Source organism: Fukomys damarensis, unplaced genomic scaffold (assembly GCF_012274545.1).
Source record: "Fukomys damarensis isolate Sample0158 unplaced genomic scaffold, DMR_v1.0_HiC HiC_scaffold_4, whole genome shotgun sequence".
In the NCBI taxonomy this organism is placed as follows: Eukaryota; Metazoa; Chordata; class Mammalia; order Rodentia; family Bathyergidae; genus Fukomys; species Fukomys damarensis.
This window is the reverse complement of record NW_022900916.1, coordinates 70,056,166-70,075,926: the sequence shown is the minus strand read 5'-3', so window position 1 is coordinate 70,075,926 and position 19,761 is coordinate 70,056,166. Positions and strand designations below refer to the sequence as shown.

The 19,761-nt window shown below is 42.3% G+C and overlaps 2 long non-coding RNA genes across 2 annotated transcripts in view; both read left to right on the top strand.

Annotated features, from left to right (window-relative positions):
* The window catches only part of LOC109117450, a 41,180-nt gene extending 35,676 nt beyond the window's left edge, over positions 1–5,504 (top strand). Inside the window, exon 4 of the long non-coding RNA XR_002024759.1 lies at positions 5,406–5,504. This is a non-coding gene — a long non-coding RNA (uncharacterized LOC109117450). The remainder of the gene's footprint in view (positions 1–5,405) is intronic.
* A 642-nt stretch (positions 5,505–6,146) lies between these two features.
* On the top strand, positions 6,147–11,176 carry LOC109117449. Its single transcript, XR_002024758.2, has 3 exons — positions 6,147–6,599; positions 7,292–7,431; positions 10,198–11,176. It is a non-coding gene; the product is annotated as an uncharacterized LOC109117449 (long non-coding RNA).
* The last annotated feature ends 8,585 nt before the right edge of the window (positions 11,177–19,761 follow it).

Sequence of the window (19,761 nt, the reverse complement as noted above, 5' to 3'; positions counted from 1 at the left end):
CTGGTTGTTTTCTCGATGATAGCCATGATTTTTAGAGTGAGATGGAATCTCAGTGTTGTATTAATTTGCATTTCTTGAATAACCAGTGATGTTGAACATTTTTTCATATATTTATTTGCCATTTGTACTTCTTCATTTGAGAAATGCCTGTTCATTTCAGATGCCTATTTTTGGATTGGGTCTTTAAATTTTGGTGATCTGATTTTTTTGAGTTCTCTATATATTGTGTATTTTAGTCCTTTGTCTGAGGAATGGCTGTCAAAAATTTTCCCCACACTGTGGGTTGTCTCTTCACTCTGTTGGTGATTTATTTTCCTGTGAAAAAGCTTTTAAATAAGATGAGACCGCAGTTGTTGATTCTTTGTGATATTTTCTGTGTGGTTGAGGTTTTGTTCATATAGCCTTTGCCTACACTTGTGTCTTCAAGAGTTCTACCTATTTTATCTTCCAGCATATTTAGTGTTTCTGTGTTAATATTTAGATCTTTGATCGATTTCAATTTTAGTTTAGTGTGTGGTGAATGACATGAGACTAGTTTTAAACTTCGGCACATGGAAAACCAGTTATTCCAGCACCATTTATTAAAGAGGCTATTTTTCTTCCAGTTTTTGTCTCTTTTCCCAAAGATAAGGTTGCTTATCTTTGTGCTTAGAGTTGTTTCTGCATCTTTTAATCTGTTCCATTGATCCTCGGGTCTGTTTTTTTGCCAGTGCCATGATGTTTTTATTGCAGTAGGTTTGTGGTATAATTTCAAATCAGGGATTGTGATGCTTCTAGCCTTGCCTTTGCTGCCCAGAATTGCTTTTGCACTTCTAGGTCTCTTCTGGTTCCAAATGAATTTTAGGATTGTTTTGTCTAATTCTGTGATATATGCTGTTGTTATTTTGATGGAAACTGCATTAAATCTGTATCAGAATTTTTGGAAACATGGCCATTTTCACCATGCTGGTTCTTCCTATCTACTAACAAGGGATGTCTTTCCATTTTCTGACGTCCGCTCGCAGAGTACTACAGTTTTCCATATAAGGGTGTTTTATTTCCAGCATAACCTGATTTTTGCTTAGGATGACAAGTACCCATTTCCCCAAGTTATCTGATGAAGTTCCACTGGCAAAGGTTCGTTCTCAGCTATATTTTTCCAATAAATAGACTCCAGAAGAGGGAGACTGGAGAGAGTAGGAAAGAAGGGAATGAAAAAATAATTAAGACGTGCTTGTACCTGTACCAACACCTCACAATGGGTGTAATCACATGTACTTCAAACATGTACTAATAAAAACAAAAAACTGTACTTACACATTTTATCTATTGACTGTCTCCCTCTTCCTACTTGAACGTAATTGCAATGTCCTCTTTCAACCATAAGGAAGAGCCCTTCCTGTCAAGGAAGGTGGAGAAGCAAGTTAGAGAGACCTCAGATCAACAATTTCCCCAATCTCCTGCAAGAGCTCTGCACTTCTCACCTCTGGATTTCCTCTTTATGAGAAAAACAGATGTCATGTATGTTTAAAGCACAATAGTTAGGTTCCTGGCACATCCTGCACAACGCCATTTTAGGAGAAGAAAAGTGCTGGGTGACTAAACTGTGTGGCAGTTTGTTTATGATTCGCTACCCCACCACTGCCAAATTTGTGTGCTAAAACAGCAGCCCCCGCTTTGGGGATACTGAGGTGGTGGAATTTTTGAGGAGGGAGATCCGGCAGAAGGTAATTAGGTTATGGCACTCCACCCTTGTGAATGGCTGAATGTTGATCTCCTGCAGTGAATTCTGTTCCTAACATCCAAATCATTCAGGTGAGAGTGGGTAGTTATAAAACAATGAGCCTAGTGTCCCCCTAGTTCCTGTCTTGTCATGTGATCACTACTTCTCACACACGTTCCCCACAAGGCTACCACCACACCCCGACATAGCCCCACACTCTCACCAGAGGCTGAGTGGATGGGGCCACCTACCTTTCGATTTTCAGCTTCCAAACCTCTGAGCTAAATATACCTCTCTCTGTATTAAGTACCCTGTTGCAGCCACACAAAAAGGACTAAGACACATTGGACAAGTGAAACCAGTTTTCTTTCTGTGCGTTTAACTGTTGGACCCAGGACAAGATCAGAAGATAACATTTTAGCCTAGAGGAAAGAGTATAAATTGAAACTTCTTGGTGAGATATGGGATTGCTTGCTTGCTTTTATGTAATCAGTACAACAAATAACTACATGGGAGCGAGGCCCTTTGATAGCAAGCAGCTGAGAATCCCCTCTATCTATAAATTTCTGTAAATTCTAGAATGTCTCTACCTGAGAATCTTGCCCAGGTAAGACTTGTAGCCCCAAGAAGATAGGGCAGGAACAGTGGACTAAGATCTCCCTGCTCAATGAGCTTACCTACCCAGGGAAAAGCCTGTAGTTGTGCTAAGAAGCTGCAAATATAAATCTAAAAGGGAAGCAGAATGCTTAGATTTCTGCCGAAGTTCTAGTCTCTAAAGGGGCAACCACTCAGACTGATAACCACTGGCATCTTGAGCTTTGGGGACCCCAGACACACTTTCTGGCAGGCTACAGGAATACCAAAGGACTGCGCAAGATGCTAGACTACGGACTGACAAGAAAATGTGGTGTGTGTGCCCAGTGGGATTTTATTCAGCCATAAAGAAGAGTTAATTTGAGTCATTTGTAAGAAAATAGAGCTTTAGACCATAATGCTAAGTGAAATAAATCAGACACAAAGATGTAATTATCACATAATTTCTCTTCCATAAGAAACACGATTATAAATTTTTTCTTTTCTTTTTTATTAGTCTAGGTTCACAATACATAATAATCACATTCATCTTGAGGAATCCCCTCCATTACCGTGATTAATGAATAAAATAAAGGTAGACTTTCTGAAGCAGGAGAGGAGGATCAGGGAAGGGAGAAGGGTAGAAAGGGGAAAAGAGCGGTCAGAAAATGATCGATATGTATATGTAATACATGTACATAAGTTATGGACATATGTGAGTTAACTATTGGGGCTGATTGCCTAGCAACATTCTTTTCACCCCCTCCACACCATCTCCAGTTTGCCTCTTACTTTCTTGTGATAGCTACACTTTTCCTTCTTTTAGATTTAAACATTTTTAATGTTTGTTTGTTTCTTTGTTTGTTTGTTAAACTGTTCTCAATATGCTGCCCAAGTTGGCCTCTAACTCCCAGGCTCAAGAGAACCTCATGCCTCAGCCTCCCTAGTGCCGAGACTACAGGTGCACACTGCACACCACTGTGCCTGACCCTTCTTTGGATGTTTGTTCCATGCCTGTTGTGAATCAGATTTCACTCAGGTGCAGGGCATTATGAGTGGTGTGTAGCATGCAAGGGTAGAGGAGCAGATTAACTTACTAGTATCATTCAGAAAATACACTCTCTTCCAAAAGTTGATGGCCTACTTTTAGCTACAACAAAAGTAGATGTTTTCCTTGGGAGATTATTTTTTAAAAGGAAATACCTAAAATTCTACTTTCCTAATGAAAGTTCCATTATATACTACACCCTTTTGCTATCATGTTCGTAGCAAATGTTTGGGTGGGTGTTTTTGGTTATGAAAAGGCCCAGCAATGTTTTTGCAGCTAGACTTTAAAATTGGGTTGAACAGCTGGGGCTGCAGCTCAGAGATTGAACACTTGCTTAGCATGTGCAAAGGCCCTGGGTTCCATCCTCAGCACTACAAAAACAAAAAAACCCCAAATAAATAAGTATTGAATACAGTTTTATTTTGAAAAAATATTTAAAAACAAGAAGGTAGAGGACAAATGTCAGGCAGAAGCAGACCCTGCAGTAGGCAGATTAGCTCATTGAGCAGGTATAGCTTAACCCACTTCAAACCATCACTGAGTGCCTGGAACATAACAGGCACAAGTAATTACTGGCAAAGCATCGCCATATTTAAGTACTGACTCTTAGTACTTAAATTGTTAAATTGACATTATTTAAATCATTTTTTAAAAATTGTGCTTCTCTGCTGGGTGTGGTGGTGCTCACCTATAATCCCAGCACTCGGGATGCTGAGGCATGAGGATTTCTGTGTGTTTGAGACAAGCCTGGGCTACACAGTGAGTTCCAGAGCAGTCTGAACTACATAGTGAGACCCTGTCTCAAAAAAAACAAAACAAAAAAAGAAACGAAAATCATGCTTCTCCCTAGAAAGCTAAATCATTCATTTTAATAATTGATGAGCTGGTTATATTTTCATCTTCACCTTTTGACAATTGTAGTTATTATATATAATCTTTAAATAACAAATGTTTATTAGGTAGGACCCCAAACCACCTTGCATCTCACTTGAGACATCTATATAGATATATGCACCATACTTTGTGAAACAATACACCAAGTAAATATTGGACACTACCGTTAATATTTCTCTTTGGAGGCTGGTTATTCAAAGGCACCTTCTCATAGTGCAGATGATAAATTCTCAAGACTATAGCTAGATAAATCACTGGGAGACTTGGCTCCTGATATTCTGAAAAACCTTTAGGAAAAACGTATTTGATTGTTCTCTAAAGATTATTGCTACAAGACAGCCTTCTTCTGCGATGTTGACCACATTTTAAAATGTTAATGAAATCACCTGTCCTGTTGAGGACAGAGGGGGAAAACCACACTCTGCTTCTGCCTGACATTTCATTAGGGTTGGGAGTTCAGAGGGGAAGACAGGATTCAATACAAAAGAGTTCATGAATTTTCTTACTACTTCTCTCAAGTCTGTGGGGGGGGTCTTGTGCTGTAGACAGCAGGGGGCTGGAAAACGAGTGTACTCACTGGGTCATCACTGGCTGGCCTCTCTGTTTTAGTTTGGTCAAGCCAGTTAGAGCTGAAGTTTGTCTCCAATGGTGGGGAAGATCAGATTTCAGAAATGGAGGCTGTTCTGCTCCATCCTCCCCGCTGAGCTAATCAATGGCCATAATTCACAACAGCACATAGTGGGTCATTTTCTTTTAAGTTGTCGATTTTTAAACCATACCGGAATGAACTTTTCTACTGCAAATCTGGAAAACATGTGTTATGCTTTGAGGTCATTATTCTTTGACTTTGTTTCAAAGAGAATCATAGCATTCAAACAAATCCAAATCAAAGCCTAATTTCCTCAGGAGGTAAACAGAATGGAAAGAAGAGTTGCTTCTAATTACCATCTGTCTCCTGATTGCAGGGTTATCTGAATTTGTCTATGACTAGTAAATTCATAATTTATGAAGCCCTACACTGACTGCCACTTGCCTTAATAGCTCTCACTTTAGAAAGATGATGTCTTCAAGCCGAAGGATGCTTAACACAATGTTCAGTGATGCTGATGAGCACTGATCAATTATTCCTAGAGTAAGCACTCATGAAAAAAGAAGTGACTTCCTAATTCATCTCTGCTTCTCCTCCAGGCCAATCTCTCCCACTTCCTTTCCCCCCAATAGAGGAGCAGTGTAAGGCTGGAAGGTATAAAACCCACCCATCTGCTGACTCCGACTTCACTGAAGAAACCGGCGAGCTAGTGTACTGTCAAACTTTCAAGCGGCAGTGATGAGGACCCTCTGTGGTGTCACATTTTAGTGCTCAGTAGTTAGAGCCTCATTCTTTGTAGCAGGTAACTGACCCACCAGTTACTCAGGGGAATCTTGAGAAAAGTTTCATCAGGAAGAAGACTCTTGCTTCTGGTTTAGAGCAAGTGACAGTAATGGTTTCCATAAAGAGGCTATTCTTGGATCTGAGAAGTAGCTGGCCATCAGAAAAACCACATGGATGTCCACAATCAACCTGCACTTCCAAGCAGACTCCTGATAAAAGTGGATTAACCTCAACTATTGTCTAATAAAAGACATACAGCCTCAGAAATCCTGACTTAAAGTCCTCTCGGTATGAGAGAAAAAAGCCACAGTCTCTGGCCCTTTCTGTGTCACATGACTTAGACTTGGCTTTACCAATGAGCTTTGTCATGTTAGGCAAGTCACTTAACTTTTCTGAGCATCAGTTTTCTAAGAAGAAAATAAGTTGACCGAAGCACTTTCTAATGTTCCTTTTAGCTCCAAGCTTCTGCAGCTCAACCATGTTCCTTTTCTTCCAGAACCCTACTGAGTCCTCCAAGGACCAGTGTCTGGAAGCTGATGATACCCATGAGACAGAGTTTCTAGTGTCTACTTCCTAGGCAGTTAGCACTGCCTTTTTTTTTCCCGCCAGGCTTAGAATTCATTAATTGAGAATGTCAGTTCACTTCATTCTGCTTGGTTTTACCAGTGAAAAATGGAAGGCAATTATTGGCATAGAAATACTTTAATAAGCTTTAGAGCAAAAGGAGCTTTCGTTCAAATTCCAGCACAACCACTTACTATCTAAGGGACTTCAAACACTAATCCAGGGTAGCCTCTCTTGTAAAGTGAAAATAAACATGTCACATCACAGAATTCTGGAGATGTTTGAATACCATCCACATCCCGACTGCATTGAAGGACTCACCTGTCAGAACTCACATTTCCACTCCACCCTTGGAGATTTCCGCAACCACAAAGATGTTCCGTGGAACATGGATGGAACCTCGAATGTGGAACAAAGATGCTCCTAGTAACTACTACGGCCATAATGTGAGTATTTCATCCTCCTAAGAGGCTGAGTCCTGAAGAAGGAGCCTACTACCCCATCCTCTGACCCTTCTTTCTCCCCTTCTCCCTCCATTACTCTAGAATCCCTACTCCAACAACTCTTTGACCTCAACAGGACTTAATGCTCTAACCCTAATATATTTCCACCATCAGGCACTTATTCTATGTGCATTTCTCTTCTTTCTCGATTTAGAGGCCTATTACGCTAATCACCTCTGGTAGGCCTTCTCCCCAGTAGCTCTTTCATCTCTAAAACAAACGATTTTATGAAATCCAACTGTCTACCTCTTCACTACCCGCACCCGAACAGCTGGTTATTGCTGAACAATGCCTCACTAATCATGTCTCCTGGTTCTTGCTTTAGTTTCATGATCGCAAATCTCAACAGTACGCTCATTGCTACCCAGTAGCCTTAGCGAGCTTCCCTGATGTATTCGCGTTCCCGCTGCCTTATACAGCCATTGCATCCATGCATCCCCCTCGCAATTCGTATTCTTCCTCGGCTGCCCCCATCGAGTGAGACAGAGGGACCCGCGGCAGTTATAGACTCCAGCTTTCGATATTTCCCACGCAGCCCCTCAATTGCCAGGCAGAAGCTCGATGGCTTTCTAGTGTGCTTCCTCACCTCCTGCCTGCGCCCAGGCTCTGAGCCATTGCCCTCGCTGCCTTTGCAGGACCTGCTTTACGGCAGACATCATGTTGGCGTGGGATACAAAGACCAACAAGATGGCGCTGCTCCCAGATGACCAGCTGGAAGGCCACGGGCGTCGGGGGCGCCTCTCACAGGGACTGATCAACTTCTGTGCAGACACAGGTGGCTCCGGAAGTCCTGGGATTGGGAGGCGGGAGGGCAGGAAATAATCCCAGTATTCAGTGGAAATTTAGCAACAGCACTGTAAATCATCATTGCTTATTTGGGGTTAACTAAATTTGTTGTCTTTGACAGTAATTTCATTTTCCTCATATGGGAGTCCTACGCTCCACTTTATGTTTCTCATAAAATAAAATGCTTTTCTTATGTAAGATCAGTTACTTAATTTTGAGGGGACGCATAAACAAATCTATGGTTTGTCATATGTGTTCCAGGTATTTTTCACATTTCTCTTGGTTTATTTATATTTTATTATACAGAATCTTTTCAACTTTTGTAAAGTTAAATTTCTCTACTTTGTAATTTTTTGTCATCTTGCTTAATAAGATTTCTCTCTGAAGCAACCTCTTCTTTTCAGGCATTTAACACTCAATAATGGAATGCCTACAGTGAGCTGAGAGTTATGGTTGGCCCTGCATGTCTGTATATGTAATGTAATCTCTGTCAGACAACTTTCAATTTCAGCTGGAAAAGGGAGACAATTACCTTGGGACACACCCAAGGCTTTGGAAGGTTTATGCTGAGAGCTAAGAATGAAAAGGAGCCACCGGCCCGTCACTAGCAGGGGAAAGATGGATGTCCACCTGGCCAAGGGTCATCTAAAAAGCTCAGGGAACTTCTGAAAAACTGTGTCTGGAGACTCAAAAGGAGACTTTCTAGTTCAAAACTTATTTTTAGATCAGGAATCATGGCATGAAAGTATATTTTATTATTCCTCTGCTTTCAGCAGAGGCATATATTTAAGGTAATATGTTGGAGGTTTCTTTAAAATATATATAGATTAATTTGGCTTTAAAGAATGCTCTATAAAAACAAACTGCAAAGTTCTGGATGTTCTGTGAACTCAAAAGCAGGATTCTTCCATTCTTTCAAAAAATCCACTGAAGTGAAGGCAATTAAGAAATAGTATGAATAGGGGAAAGGGAATAAAGGAAAAGAAAAAACATGAGAAAATGAAAAAATGGAAATAAAGCGTTTGTAAATGGGGAGAGGAGGAGGGGGTGAAGGGAGGGCAGGGAAAGGGGGAAAAAATGAGAACCAAGACCTGTCGTGTAGAGGTACAAGATCCCAGTAATGAATGTAACTGTACTGAATACCTAGAATGTACCAATAAGCTCAATAAAAAAAGAAGATAGTGTGAAGAAAATAGTTTTGTAGGAGACAGTCATTGCTCTAAAGAGTCCAAAATCATTAGAGGAAGATAAGACAAGCAAATAAATACAGTATAATAAATATCTTAAGAAAGTTAAAAATAGAGTATTGTCATATTTTTGAGAGTGCCAGCCCTGAATGCCAGTGTGACTTAGGGCAGACCCAATGATACTCCCAACACTGGAGCTGGAGCTTACAGCACTATAGCGTAGGTGAAACTGAGGGGAAAGCATTCCTGGCACGGGATGGTGTAAAGGCAAAAAGGGCTTGGGTGTATTTGAGGTACGCTAGCTCTGTTTGGTTGAAGATCCACATTTTCTCAGGAGATTTAGAGAAGCACAGTTCATTGGTAGCTGATTAAAGACAAGACTGTAGTTGTGGTTCCAGTTGCAACAGTACCTGTGGAGGTGTAGACGACACTGAGGATGAAAACTGTCTCCAGGTGTAAAAATGGGCAACTGTGGGTTAACTGTGCAGCGGTACTTGCTGAGAACGATATATTGTAACTACAGTCACTACTGCACTGCAGACTCACGCGAGTGAGGTGATTTCAGAAAGCCCTGCCAAAACTCTTGCCCCTCCTTCACTGCCCCTCTGCTTATGTAATTAGATTAGATTGATGGCTGTTTCTCTGGCGATTATGGTTGCTGTTTCCTCCTCCCATAGAAACGTAAAGGTATAAAAATGAGAGTCAACCTCTGTTTGATGCTTTCAAGGTGATTTGAATCTCTTGGAGCTGCCGGCAATAAAGCTGATTTTGCTCCTACTCGGTGGTCGGTGGTCTGTCCAGGGACCCCCAAGCGGTCCCGCCTCAGCACTACTACACCACAGACCTGGCTGTACTGGGCATTGCTTGTCTGCAGAAACTCAGAAGCCCTCATGTCCTCTCTGTCACATCTGTGCACCTTTCTCCCAAAGGCATTTGTGTGCTTTTATCTTCAAGGGTCCAGATCTGGCTCTCTTTCCCAGAGGACTGCTTCTTCCTTGCAAGATCACAGTGCTGGAAAGTCCTTGAACTTCATGTCCCTGCCAGGTAGATTGTGAAAGCTCAGCTCCCTGGCCTCAGGGAAAGATAACTCTGGGCTACCTTCCCCTTCAGCCTTCCACCGTGGGATCAGGCTGAATGTCTTCCATGGGACTTGCCTGGAAACTAGTCCTTTCTTACTTGACTTCTTCCTGTTTGTCTTATTCACATTTCCTAATCTGGCTCCTCTAGAGACACCTCTTTACTAAATCACACAGATGTGAATTTTTCCCTCAGGTCCATTTCTGGGGAGTCTGGTTAAATATACTGACCAAGGGCTACTTCAATTTCCCCGATTAGGCGCAGGAGGACCACGAGGGTAGTGAGGCCCGTTACCCTCAGGGACCAACTGAGATGTGCCATAATGAGACAACACACCAATTTCAAGGGTTAACAGGGGAGAGGATATCACAACAAAGAATTTGTCATTCTGTTTTGAAAACCCTTGTTATGTTTGGGATGTTTCCAGTTTCTCGCACCTTGCTTCATCCTAGTAGATCTCAGAAAACTGACATTTCTAATTTCTCTTACAGGTGGGATGCAGGAATGCAATGCATATGGCATCCATTAAACACCCCACAGAACCATCTGCCCAGCGGCAAGCACTTGGGAAGAGGCCTTCTTGTACAGAGCTTTGCTGAGCAGGTGGTAGCTGCAACTTTGGCTTTCTGAGGAGTAGCAGTCCTGAGGCTGTGTACGATGACAGTGGAGGTCACTCTTTGCGGTGTTCAGTAGGAGAGTGGTGACAGTGACCACAGTGATGGGAATGGTTTCTCTTCAGGCCCATTCTGGGATCAGGCCTGGGGGCTTTTTTCCCTGGACACTCAGTATCGGAACCCCTGCCAACGTTTTTCAACGAATTGCTGTTCTGAATGCTGTACTTGGAGCCGTCCTCGACTGCTTTTAGGAACTCTGCCTGAGACAGTAGAGGAGAAGTGGTGACCGCGATGAACACCCTGAACACCCTTCCCAAGTATTTTCCCTGTCCTCTTCCATGTTTAGTCAGGGTCAGGGCATGTGACCAAAAAAAAAAAAAAATACAGAGGAAATAACTGTGTGGCTTCCCCAGGCTAGTTTATGAAGATGTAGCTTCTAGGTGGGCTTCCTGACCTTCTCTGGGGGACACCAGCCGACAACTTGTGAGAAAACTGAAGTAGCACTGTGGCAATGCTAAAATGAGGAGGACCCACTTGAGTGCTGCACGAGTGAGCCACCTCAGAGGGATCTTCCTTTCTCCCTCACCGGTCAATACACAGCTGCCCAACTGTGCTACCAATGAACGCTTGACTCGCAGATGCTGTGAAAGCAAGGAAATATGGTTATGTTGAGCAACCAAGTCTTGTAATAATTTATTATGAAGCAGTAGCTAAACCGAAGCATAGCATTTGCAGATGGTTTGTTTCTGTAGGGCAAGGGAAAACTGAACCTGTTCACAATAAAAAGAAAGGGACAGAGCCCATGTAGAGGATTGCTGGTCTTCGAGATGAACTAAGCAGAGCTCAGAGAGGGAGGAAAGGCAGGAGCGAAGGGAGGCAGAGGGAAGGGAGGGAGGGAGGTGATCCAGCACATGGGCAGCCTCGCAGGGAGGAGGAACTTCTCTCTTTGGGAGGGGAACAAGCAGGAAGAAATACGTTAGCTAGGATCCGGGATGAGCGTAAAAGAGAGGTCCGATGGCAAATCTTCATCTTCCCAGGAAGAGGGGTGGAGCAAGGCAGTCTGCAAAGACGCCCAGGGCTGCGAGCGGGTGGGTGCACCCCTAAAGCTGGCATTCCTTCGTGTGTACACATGTTTGTGTCAGATGTCACGTTCAGACCCTTCCCCACATAATCCCGTTTAGCAATTCTACCAACTCCCTCAGACAGTGCCACTGTTCTCTTAACTTTGTAGATGAAGACGCAAACTAATTTCATTAGATGGGAGTTAGAGAACAGAAGTGCTGAACCAGTTATGTCAGACACCGAGAGAAGTCCTCAGCACTGCACACTTTTTGAGTGGTTTCCTTACAAACACCTGCTCCATGAAGTTTAAAAAGTGACTCGATGTGAGAAGAGTCAAATGGAAGAGATGTTTTAAGGAAAATATAGCATACCTAACCTTCACAATTTTGACCACAGAAATAGTCACAAAGATAAACTCACTTTTTCCTAGCTGTTTAAATAGGCTTCTTAATGGCTACAAATAGCAAGGTGTGTCAGGAAACGCACAGTAGGCCCTGCTTTGCATGGCAAAATGTCATGAAACTTCAGATGTAACCACAGAGTTACATGCATTCCACTTCCTGGTGAGAGGGAGGTAAAGCTATCCAGGAGGTTTGTAGAGTGGCTTGAGAAGGCTGCTTTATTAATATCCAATGCTCTGTATTAAAGTAATATTAAAATATGTGGGATTACTTGCCAGCCTCTGGGTTAGAAAGTTGATTTAGTCTGTAAGAGGTCAAAGTCAGCAAAATAATCAAAGGGAAGCTTGGCTTCTAAAGACGGAGCTGGCAAGGCATTTTAAGTCTATGCCGATTAAAATCATATGATACTAGGGAAAGGATTGACAACTTGGTGAGCGTCAGCTCATTTTCCTAGGAAGTCCCCAGTCTCAGGTACTGCTGTTTTTGAGCAAGCATCCTTTGAGGTGCCAGGGAGTTTGACTACGCAGGCACACACCTCTAAGTGCCACTTCTCCTCACCTCAGATCGGCCCTCACCACTCTTCAGACCACCCACCTTCCTTGTTCCACAAACGCTCGTAGCCCCTGTCCTGGCACAGCAGATCTGAGACGGACCCCTACCCCCACCCCTGTCTCTATGCCTGGCTGCCTTGGAAACAGACCCTCCCTCTTTTGTGAACAATTGCTCATTTCAGCAGTTGGCGTATCGAGCAGTGGGCAAAATGAACCTGATTTGGTAAAGTACACAAGTATGTCAATCATAGCGGGTAGGTTTTAAAAATCTAAACCTTTTCAAGAGGATGAGAATGTGTAAACAAAATACACAGTTTTTGTCATGTGAGAACATAAGACCATTAAAATCACATTGAGGTGCATGAAAATAATTGTGATATGTGGAAAAAATGAAATAATAAAACAATATATATTTTCTGCTTTTAATTGTGTAAAATAAAAAAAAATCAGTGGAAACAGAATGCCACGCTTGCATATATAAAAAATACATCAAAATATTAAGTATGTAATACCCAAGGGCTATCTATATATAGTCTTATGTCTCAGTTACTTTTCTTGTTGCTCAGACAAAATACCTGACACCCAAAGTTAAAGGAGAAGAGGTTTATTTAGCCCACAATTTGTAGAGGTTTTGGTCCATAATCAGCTGGCTCCACAGCAGGGACATGGCAGACACATCACAGAGGAGATAAACAGATCATGGTGGACAGAAGGTAGCAAAGCAAGTGAGGGGCAAGACAAGCCTCTTTCTGTGCCTTATATTCCATCCAGGCTACCAGAATGAGGATGGTACCAAATCAGAGAGTTGATTTAGTAATCAGCCACCCTCAATCCTAGCACCCTTAATCCTAGTACCCTTGAACCTAGTATCACACCATAATTCAGTCACACACTCCTGATCCAACCACCTCTGAAAAAGCTTGGGGAGACATCTAGACACAAGCCATAACATTGTAGTTAGTTAATTATACTAAAAGATAATTGATCCAGAAAAAAATATTCACTATGTGACACCATGTGGCCCATACCATGCTTGCTAACTTTTTGAAGTGCTCTGAAAGACATAAAAATATAGACTTCTACATACTAAAACATATACACATAATCTACATATAATCAAATACCTAATCAAATTATTCCAAAGGCAAGAAGCATTTCTCAAAGATATATTGAAGATGCAGTTTTAAATTGGTGAAATAATTTATTTGGTTACCATTTTGCAGGAGATCAGCTTGAAACCACATTGAGCAGGCTTTAGATATTATTGATTTGGCTTATGAATTTGGCCATTGATTATGAGTCAATCCCAGGCCAAATTGTGAATTGCTAATTGACCTTTTGGCTGGTGGTAAGACAGACTTCCCTATGCAAATGGTCAGGACTGAGGTCTCAATGATCAATGAGGCTGTGATGTCTCTATAGCGAGGAAACCCTGCAGCTGAGTAATTAGGGCTCTGTGCAACCCTTCTCCAAGAGCAAACATTAGCAAGATAATGCAGGTGGCTTGTTAGCTATGACCTGTAACATAGCACAGGTGGCTTATTAACTGTGACCTGTCCTTCACAAGTATACACAATTTCTCCCTTTTCCAAGTCTGATTCATTATGTGCTTTTGTTTTCCTATTTCCTACACCCCCTTTCTATGTTGTATAATCATAAATACTGACTAACCCAGTGCTCATGGTCCTAGAGATGACAGACCTAAGATCAGGCGGTTTTTAGGCAGGAGAGAGCTAATGATCAATTCCCGGCCTCCCAAGTAACAAACTATCATTCATTCTTTATTCTTTATTCCATACACTTTGCATATTATTTTTTCATCCCCCGCTGTTCCCTCATATGGCAACCGGGCAGCCCCAGTGACTGGTCAGGCTATTTACTGGACAACTGATTGGGCTATCAACCAATGAAAATATCAATATTAATATTTGAAAATTATCATGTGTGTTAGCTTTCCATTGTTATAACAAAATACCAGAGACCGGGTGCTCTATATAAAAAGAGGTTTATTGAGCTCAGTTTTGGATGTTGGAGTCCAGGATCGGGTCCATTTGTGTGGCCTCTGGGGCAGGCCTTCCTGATGCCAGGAGGGAACATGTTGAGAGCACATGATGGTGGATCACACAGTAGGACATGAAGCCCGAGAGGGAGCTAGTCATACTCTTTATAACAACTTTCTCATGAGAACTAGTTAGGGTCCCAGGAGAACTACATCAATCCCTCTCAGGGACCCTTAGTGGTTAACCTCGCCCAAATCACAGCATGAGCTCTGCAAAGAGGATGGAGTAGCTAGGACTGGGGAGAAGATGCTTTCTGAATCTTAAAGAAAGGGAAGGAGATTGGTGGGTGGCAGAAGTGGGAATGTATATTCAGCCATTGTACCCTTTCTTGCAGTCTGAGCTAGTGATGGATTTCATTGGTTTGGGTCAAACAGCTTCATTTGGGAAATCTAAGCTGAAATTCAAGAAAAGCTAAGTAGAGCTTTTCTTTAAGAAAGAAGATTCTAAGAAAATATAAAGTGACTAATTCTAAGTCATAAATCCCTGGGTCTGTCCTATTTACCAACATTCTTGTCCTCAGTAAATAACTAAAATGAAAAGAAGAGAATTAAACCATCAGAAGTACCTCTGTATTCCTGAGATGCAGTGTTCTTCTGGGATGTTCCTTCACTAATTTTCATCTCAAAATTCCTTAAAACAGAGAGAAAATGCTGGAAAATTCTTAAGCAACAAATTAAATCGCACCTATCATTTTTATGTTTTTAAAAAGAGTGTGTTTGGATTTATTAAATCTATATGAGCAGAAAAATACCAATTTTACAGGTGTGTAAATTTAGTCTTCAGTATGAGAGTACTGAATTGAATGGGCCAAAGATTATCGCTCTATTTGCAAATCATCAAACTGTCAGAACCTTTTGAAAAAATTTATGGCAATTTTGTCTCCTTTTTAAAGGGAATGTTTCTACAAATCCTCCCAAAGTGCTATGAGTAAGGCTGTAAATCACTTTGCTGGCTTGAGTAATGGGATTTTTATTTCATGAAACCATGCCAAGAAACCTAGAGGCTTTCATCAATACTGAATCTTCTGCAATATTTAGGACCTTTCTACTGAATAAAGGTGAATTTTGATACTGACTAAAAATATTTTTACCCGAATTTTGCTGAAAGGATGATAAATAGAAATCAATGGTGTTAAGTCCAATGATTTCAAAGAATTTCATTAGTCCCGGCAGAAGAAAAAAAGTTAATGGAAAATAAATACAACTGCATTCACTGAGTCGGTACGCATGTAAGTTCAGATTTTATCTATAACTATGGTTGGTACATGCTGTTCTAATAGACGAATAATGTGGAGTGCTTCTTTTGGATGACTTTTTTCTAGTCTGCATTAAATGTGTTTGACAAAAGAGAGACTCAAAAGCTCCATTCTTCCCCTCTCCTGATTACATCCAAATATTCTCACAAGGAAATGTGGAATCTGGTAGCTAACTGCACTAAAATGTCAATAACAGATGAGTTCTGCGGGAAGTGTATGTTATACAAAGCTCAATCTGTGTGTCGTCCTCCCTCGGCCTCCCTGGGAACGTAGTCCATCACCCCTGCCCATACCAAAGCTCAGACACTCAAGTCCCTCGTATAAAATGGCATATTTTGTACATATACTTGCATAAAACCTGTGTATATCCCCCTATACTTTATATTAGTTCTAGATTACTCAGAATAATGCATGCAATGTAAATGCTATGTAAATAGCTGCATTGTTCAGTGAATAATGACAAAAAAATGTGCACATATTCACTACAGGTGCAGCTTGCCCCCAGTATTTTGTTCTTGGTTGGTTGAACTGTGGACGTGGAACTCTTAGATCCAGAAAGCAAGCTATGTACAAAACTAACAAAATGAGTGAGGCACTTTGAGGTAGCTCTATGTATATATTCAGCTAGGAACCCGACTGACCTTCTGCACCTAGAATTGTACAAGTGCTAAGAAAACTGCCAATCTCTTGCTTCAGGTGGTTTCAGAAGCTAAGAGAAATCAGGCTTAGGGCAAAAACCAAACCTGAAATCCCACATGTATTATAATTTCCTTGGGCCTTTTAGGCACTGGCCAATGACTTTGAAGAGTCTATTTAGACCCCCCCCAACATTCTTACAAAGGATTTGATACATGTAATAGTCCAGTGGCTGGTAAATGAAAATGAGAAAGAAACTGAGCGAGAGGGAAAGTTCAGGCAGAGAAGTAGGAAAGGAGAAAACTATTCCGTGGTGCCTGGGCTGACTCTCAGCTCAGAAGGCGAGGCAGGGAATGTGAAGACCCTTGCCCATAGACTACGCCCTGCAGAAGGGCGGGGGGCTGGAGCAGCTTTGGGAGAAACGACCTGAGCGGTGCTGTGAACGGCACATAACTCTGCAGGAGGTGCACAGCGTGCACTCGGACATATGCTTACGGGTACTGAATTCTGCTGTGGAAAACCAGAAAAGAAGGGGGCTAGAGGAAACTTTCAAGACATGTTAAGCATAGACAGGAAGTTAGTAGCCTATCAGGCTCAGAAGACAGTGAATGCTTATGACGCACTCTACACTGAATCCCGGAGGGCTACGAGACATTTGCTGTTCATGAAGTCTCAACTCATCGCCTTTTGTTGAGGCCCATTCTGCCCCCACCTGTTCTAGTCAAGAAACAGACCAACGAAACACACACAGCTGCTTGTGAGATTCATGGGCATTCTCGCCCTGCCGTGCTTGTTGGGTTAGGTGCCGCTGTTCCCCGAAGAGGGCCTCTAACTGTCTCCTTTCCACTCATGCATCCTGGCCCTAGGCAACCTCACCATCTTCCGTGCCTACATCTCCCCAAGCATGCACACCAGGCTCACCCTCCATCCCACAGGTACCCATCTCCACCTTGACGTCACCTAGAAGTCCCCTGGGCCTGTCAGTCTGTCGCCTAAACTGTCTGTCCGCCTGTACTTCAGCCTCCACATCAACCTCGTTACTCAGTGGAAACGTGAGGCATCCTGACTCTGTCACTGCCCTCGGGGGCCAAGGAGGAAAGTTCTTGTGCCAAGCCCTGTGATTTCTACCTCCTTAAAACTTCTCATTATTGGTCTCTACCTATCATCTGTAAGGATTTACTCAATTCTCACTAATTTACCCTGGGCATCAAAGACTCTTCAGAGTGAAGACCCAAATTCTGAGCACAAAGAACAAGACCTTCAAACTCTACCTTCATGCACTTCCGTACTCTTATCTGAATTTGGGGTATGATAGAAAAGACACTTCGCCCTGGGTGCTTACCTCTTATCTGTCTCACTGCCTAGACTTGACTGTTTCCAGACACCTGAATGAGCCACTATCTTTTTCATATTCAAGATTATACTTTTGCTACTTTTCTATCCATGTCCTCCGTTCCCACTCTGGACTGCCTCACAACCTCCCACCCCATTATCTACTATTTTATTTTGCTTACTCTTAATCTTCTTTTGAATATTTCACTAAATGTCAGCCCCATTAAGAAATCTCCCTGAAACGCCAGCCTCGCTGTTCCCCTACCCCCTTCTCTAGCCCTTATCTGAATCAAGTGCCCTTCTTGCCTATTTCCAGAGTGGTTATTAGGTTGCCGTAAATCAGGGCTGCAGAGGAAAGAGGTGATGTGCTCAGACTAGGATGACTGAAGGGGAGGTGTGAGAGGTACAAGGGGCAGGAAACTCTTAAGAGGCAAGGACAGAGAGAGCCAAAAGAGGAACCCCAACACAAAGGGTTCACCGCTGTGACATTTGTTGGGTAGAAGCTGACAGAATCTTGCCAGAAGAAAGCAGGAGAAAGTCATTCTGTCTTTTTAAAATGCTTGCTTCAATTAGTGCAGATGTGAAGTAATTCATGCAAGGCCATTCAGCTGTTAAATGGTTCCACCAGTTTTGTTACTCAAGATCCAACACTGTTTTTTGCTTCCACAGAAAATCTCCCGTGATCAGCACTGGAGAAGAGGGTAGGTAAGCTGTACTAGCCCCCCCAGTCGATTAAATCCTTTTAATTGCCTTGGAAAATATAATTATTTTGCAGGAAAATAATTTAAAAATAAAGCAGACATGCACACTCACGTTCCAAGTTTCTCCCAAATATCTGTGGTTTTCCTCCCAACAGATGTATTATTTGCATTTTCCCCAGATGAATCACTTTTGTTTGGTTATTTTTGAGTGTAGTTCTCACCTCTCAAAATCCTTTTCTATTAATTTAATTCTCACACCCACCGCTTAGGTTAATACCACCTCCCAAATTGACGCCTTTCTTGACTGTCATGGCCATGAGTTTTATTGGCAAACCATTAAGGGAAATTTTCTTTGAGACATAAGACCTGAGGGCCATTCTTTTGTTTTATTTTTTTTCAAAAATTTGTTGATCTAGAGTTTGAATTATCCCATTTTAGAATGCTCTCTAACCCAGAGCTTGTGGTGCTCCTCCTGCTTTGGTCTCTTGAGTTGCAGCCCGAGCCGGACACCCAAGTCTGTTTTCTCTGCTGGAGCCTTCCTCTCCTCAGGGTGCTCCACCCGAAGATCTGATGGCAGCATGGGGTGAGAGTTAGAGCCGAGCAAGCAAAGGGCCTTCGGTGACGGGGCTTCTATGTAGACCAGCACAGTCTTCAGGAAAAGAATGCAAACCACACATGGATCGTTACTTTTTTTAGTAGCTGATTTTTATTTATTTTTACTTTTTGTGGCTTGAATTTTTTTCTTGTAAGTATGAAAATGGGATCTTGTTTTGCTCTTTTTCTGGCTTTTCAAGGAGACGATTGCATTTCTAAATTTTAAAAAGTAACTAACAGGTGCAATTGATTCATTATTAAATATTATTTTATATAACCTAAGATATCCAAATACTGTCATCTGAACATACAACTGCTTCGTGCTCAAAGTATTTTTGTTCTTATTTCGCATTAAGCCTTGGGATCGAACGTGTTTTACCCGTCAGCACACCTCATTTGGGACTGGATACACGGACGCTAGCTGTCTATGCCCGGCAGCACACTGGACAGGACAAATAAGCTCTCGTTTCGGTGGCTTCCTCGGGCCTTTGGCACGGCAACCCTTTCTCCTGGAGGTGCTATCTTGCTACCTCAGATCTCAGCTCAGAAACACCCGTCCTGAACAGGAGCCGCTGCTGAGGAGGCACGTCCCTCCCTTCCATTCCTCCATGCCATCAACTTGTTCTGTCGTTAACATAGAACAGCTCTCTTCTAGAATGGCCTCGTTTTTTAGCTATCTTATTATCTAACTAGCTTTCCCATCAGAAGATCGGTTTCAGCCGAGCAGGTATTTTAAAAATCAGTTTTTATTTTTGTGATTCCCTTTCGCCGAGCGACGACCCTGGCCGGTACACAGGAACATCTGCGGGACGAGGGGTTCTGCTTCTGGGGACCCCGCGGAAGAGGGCA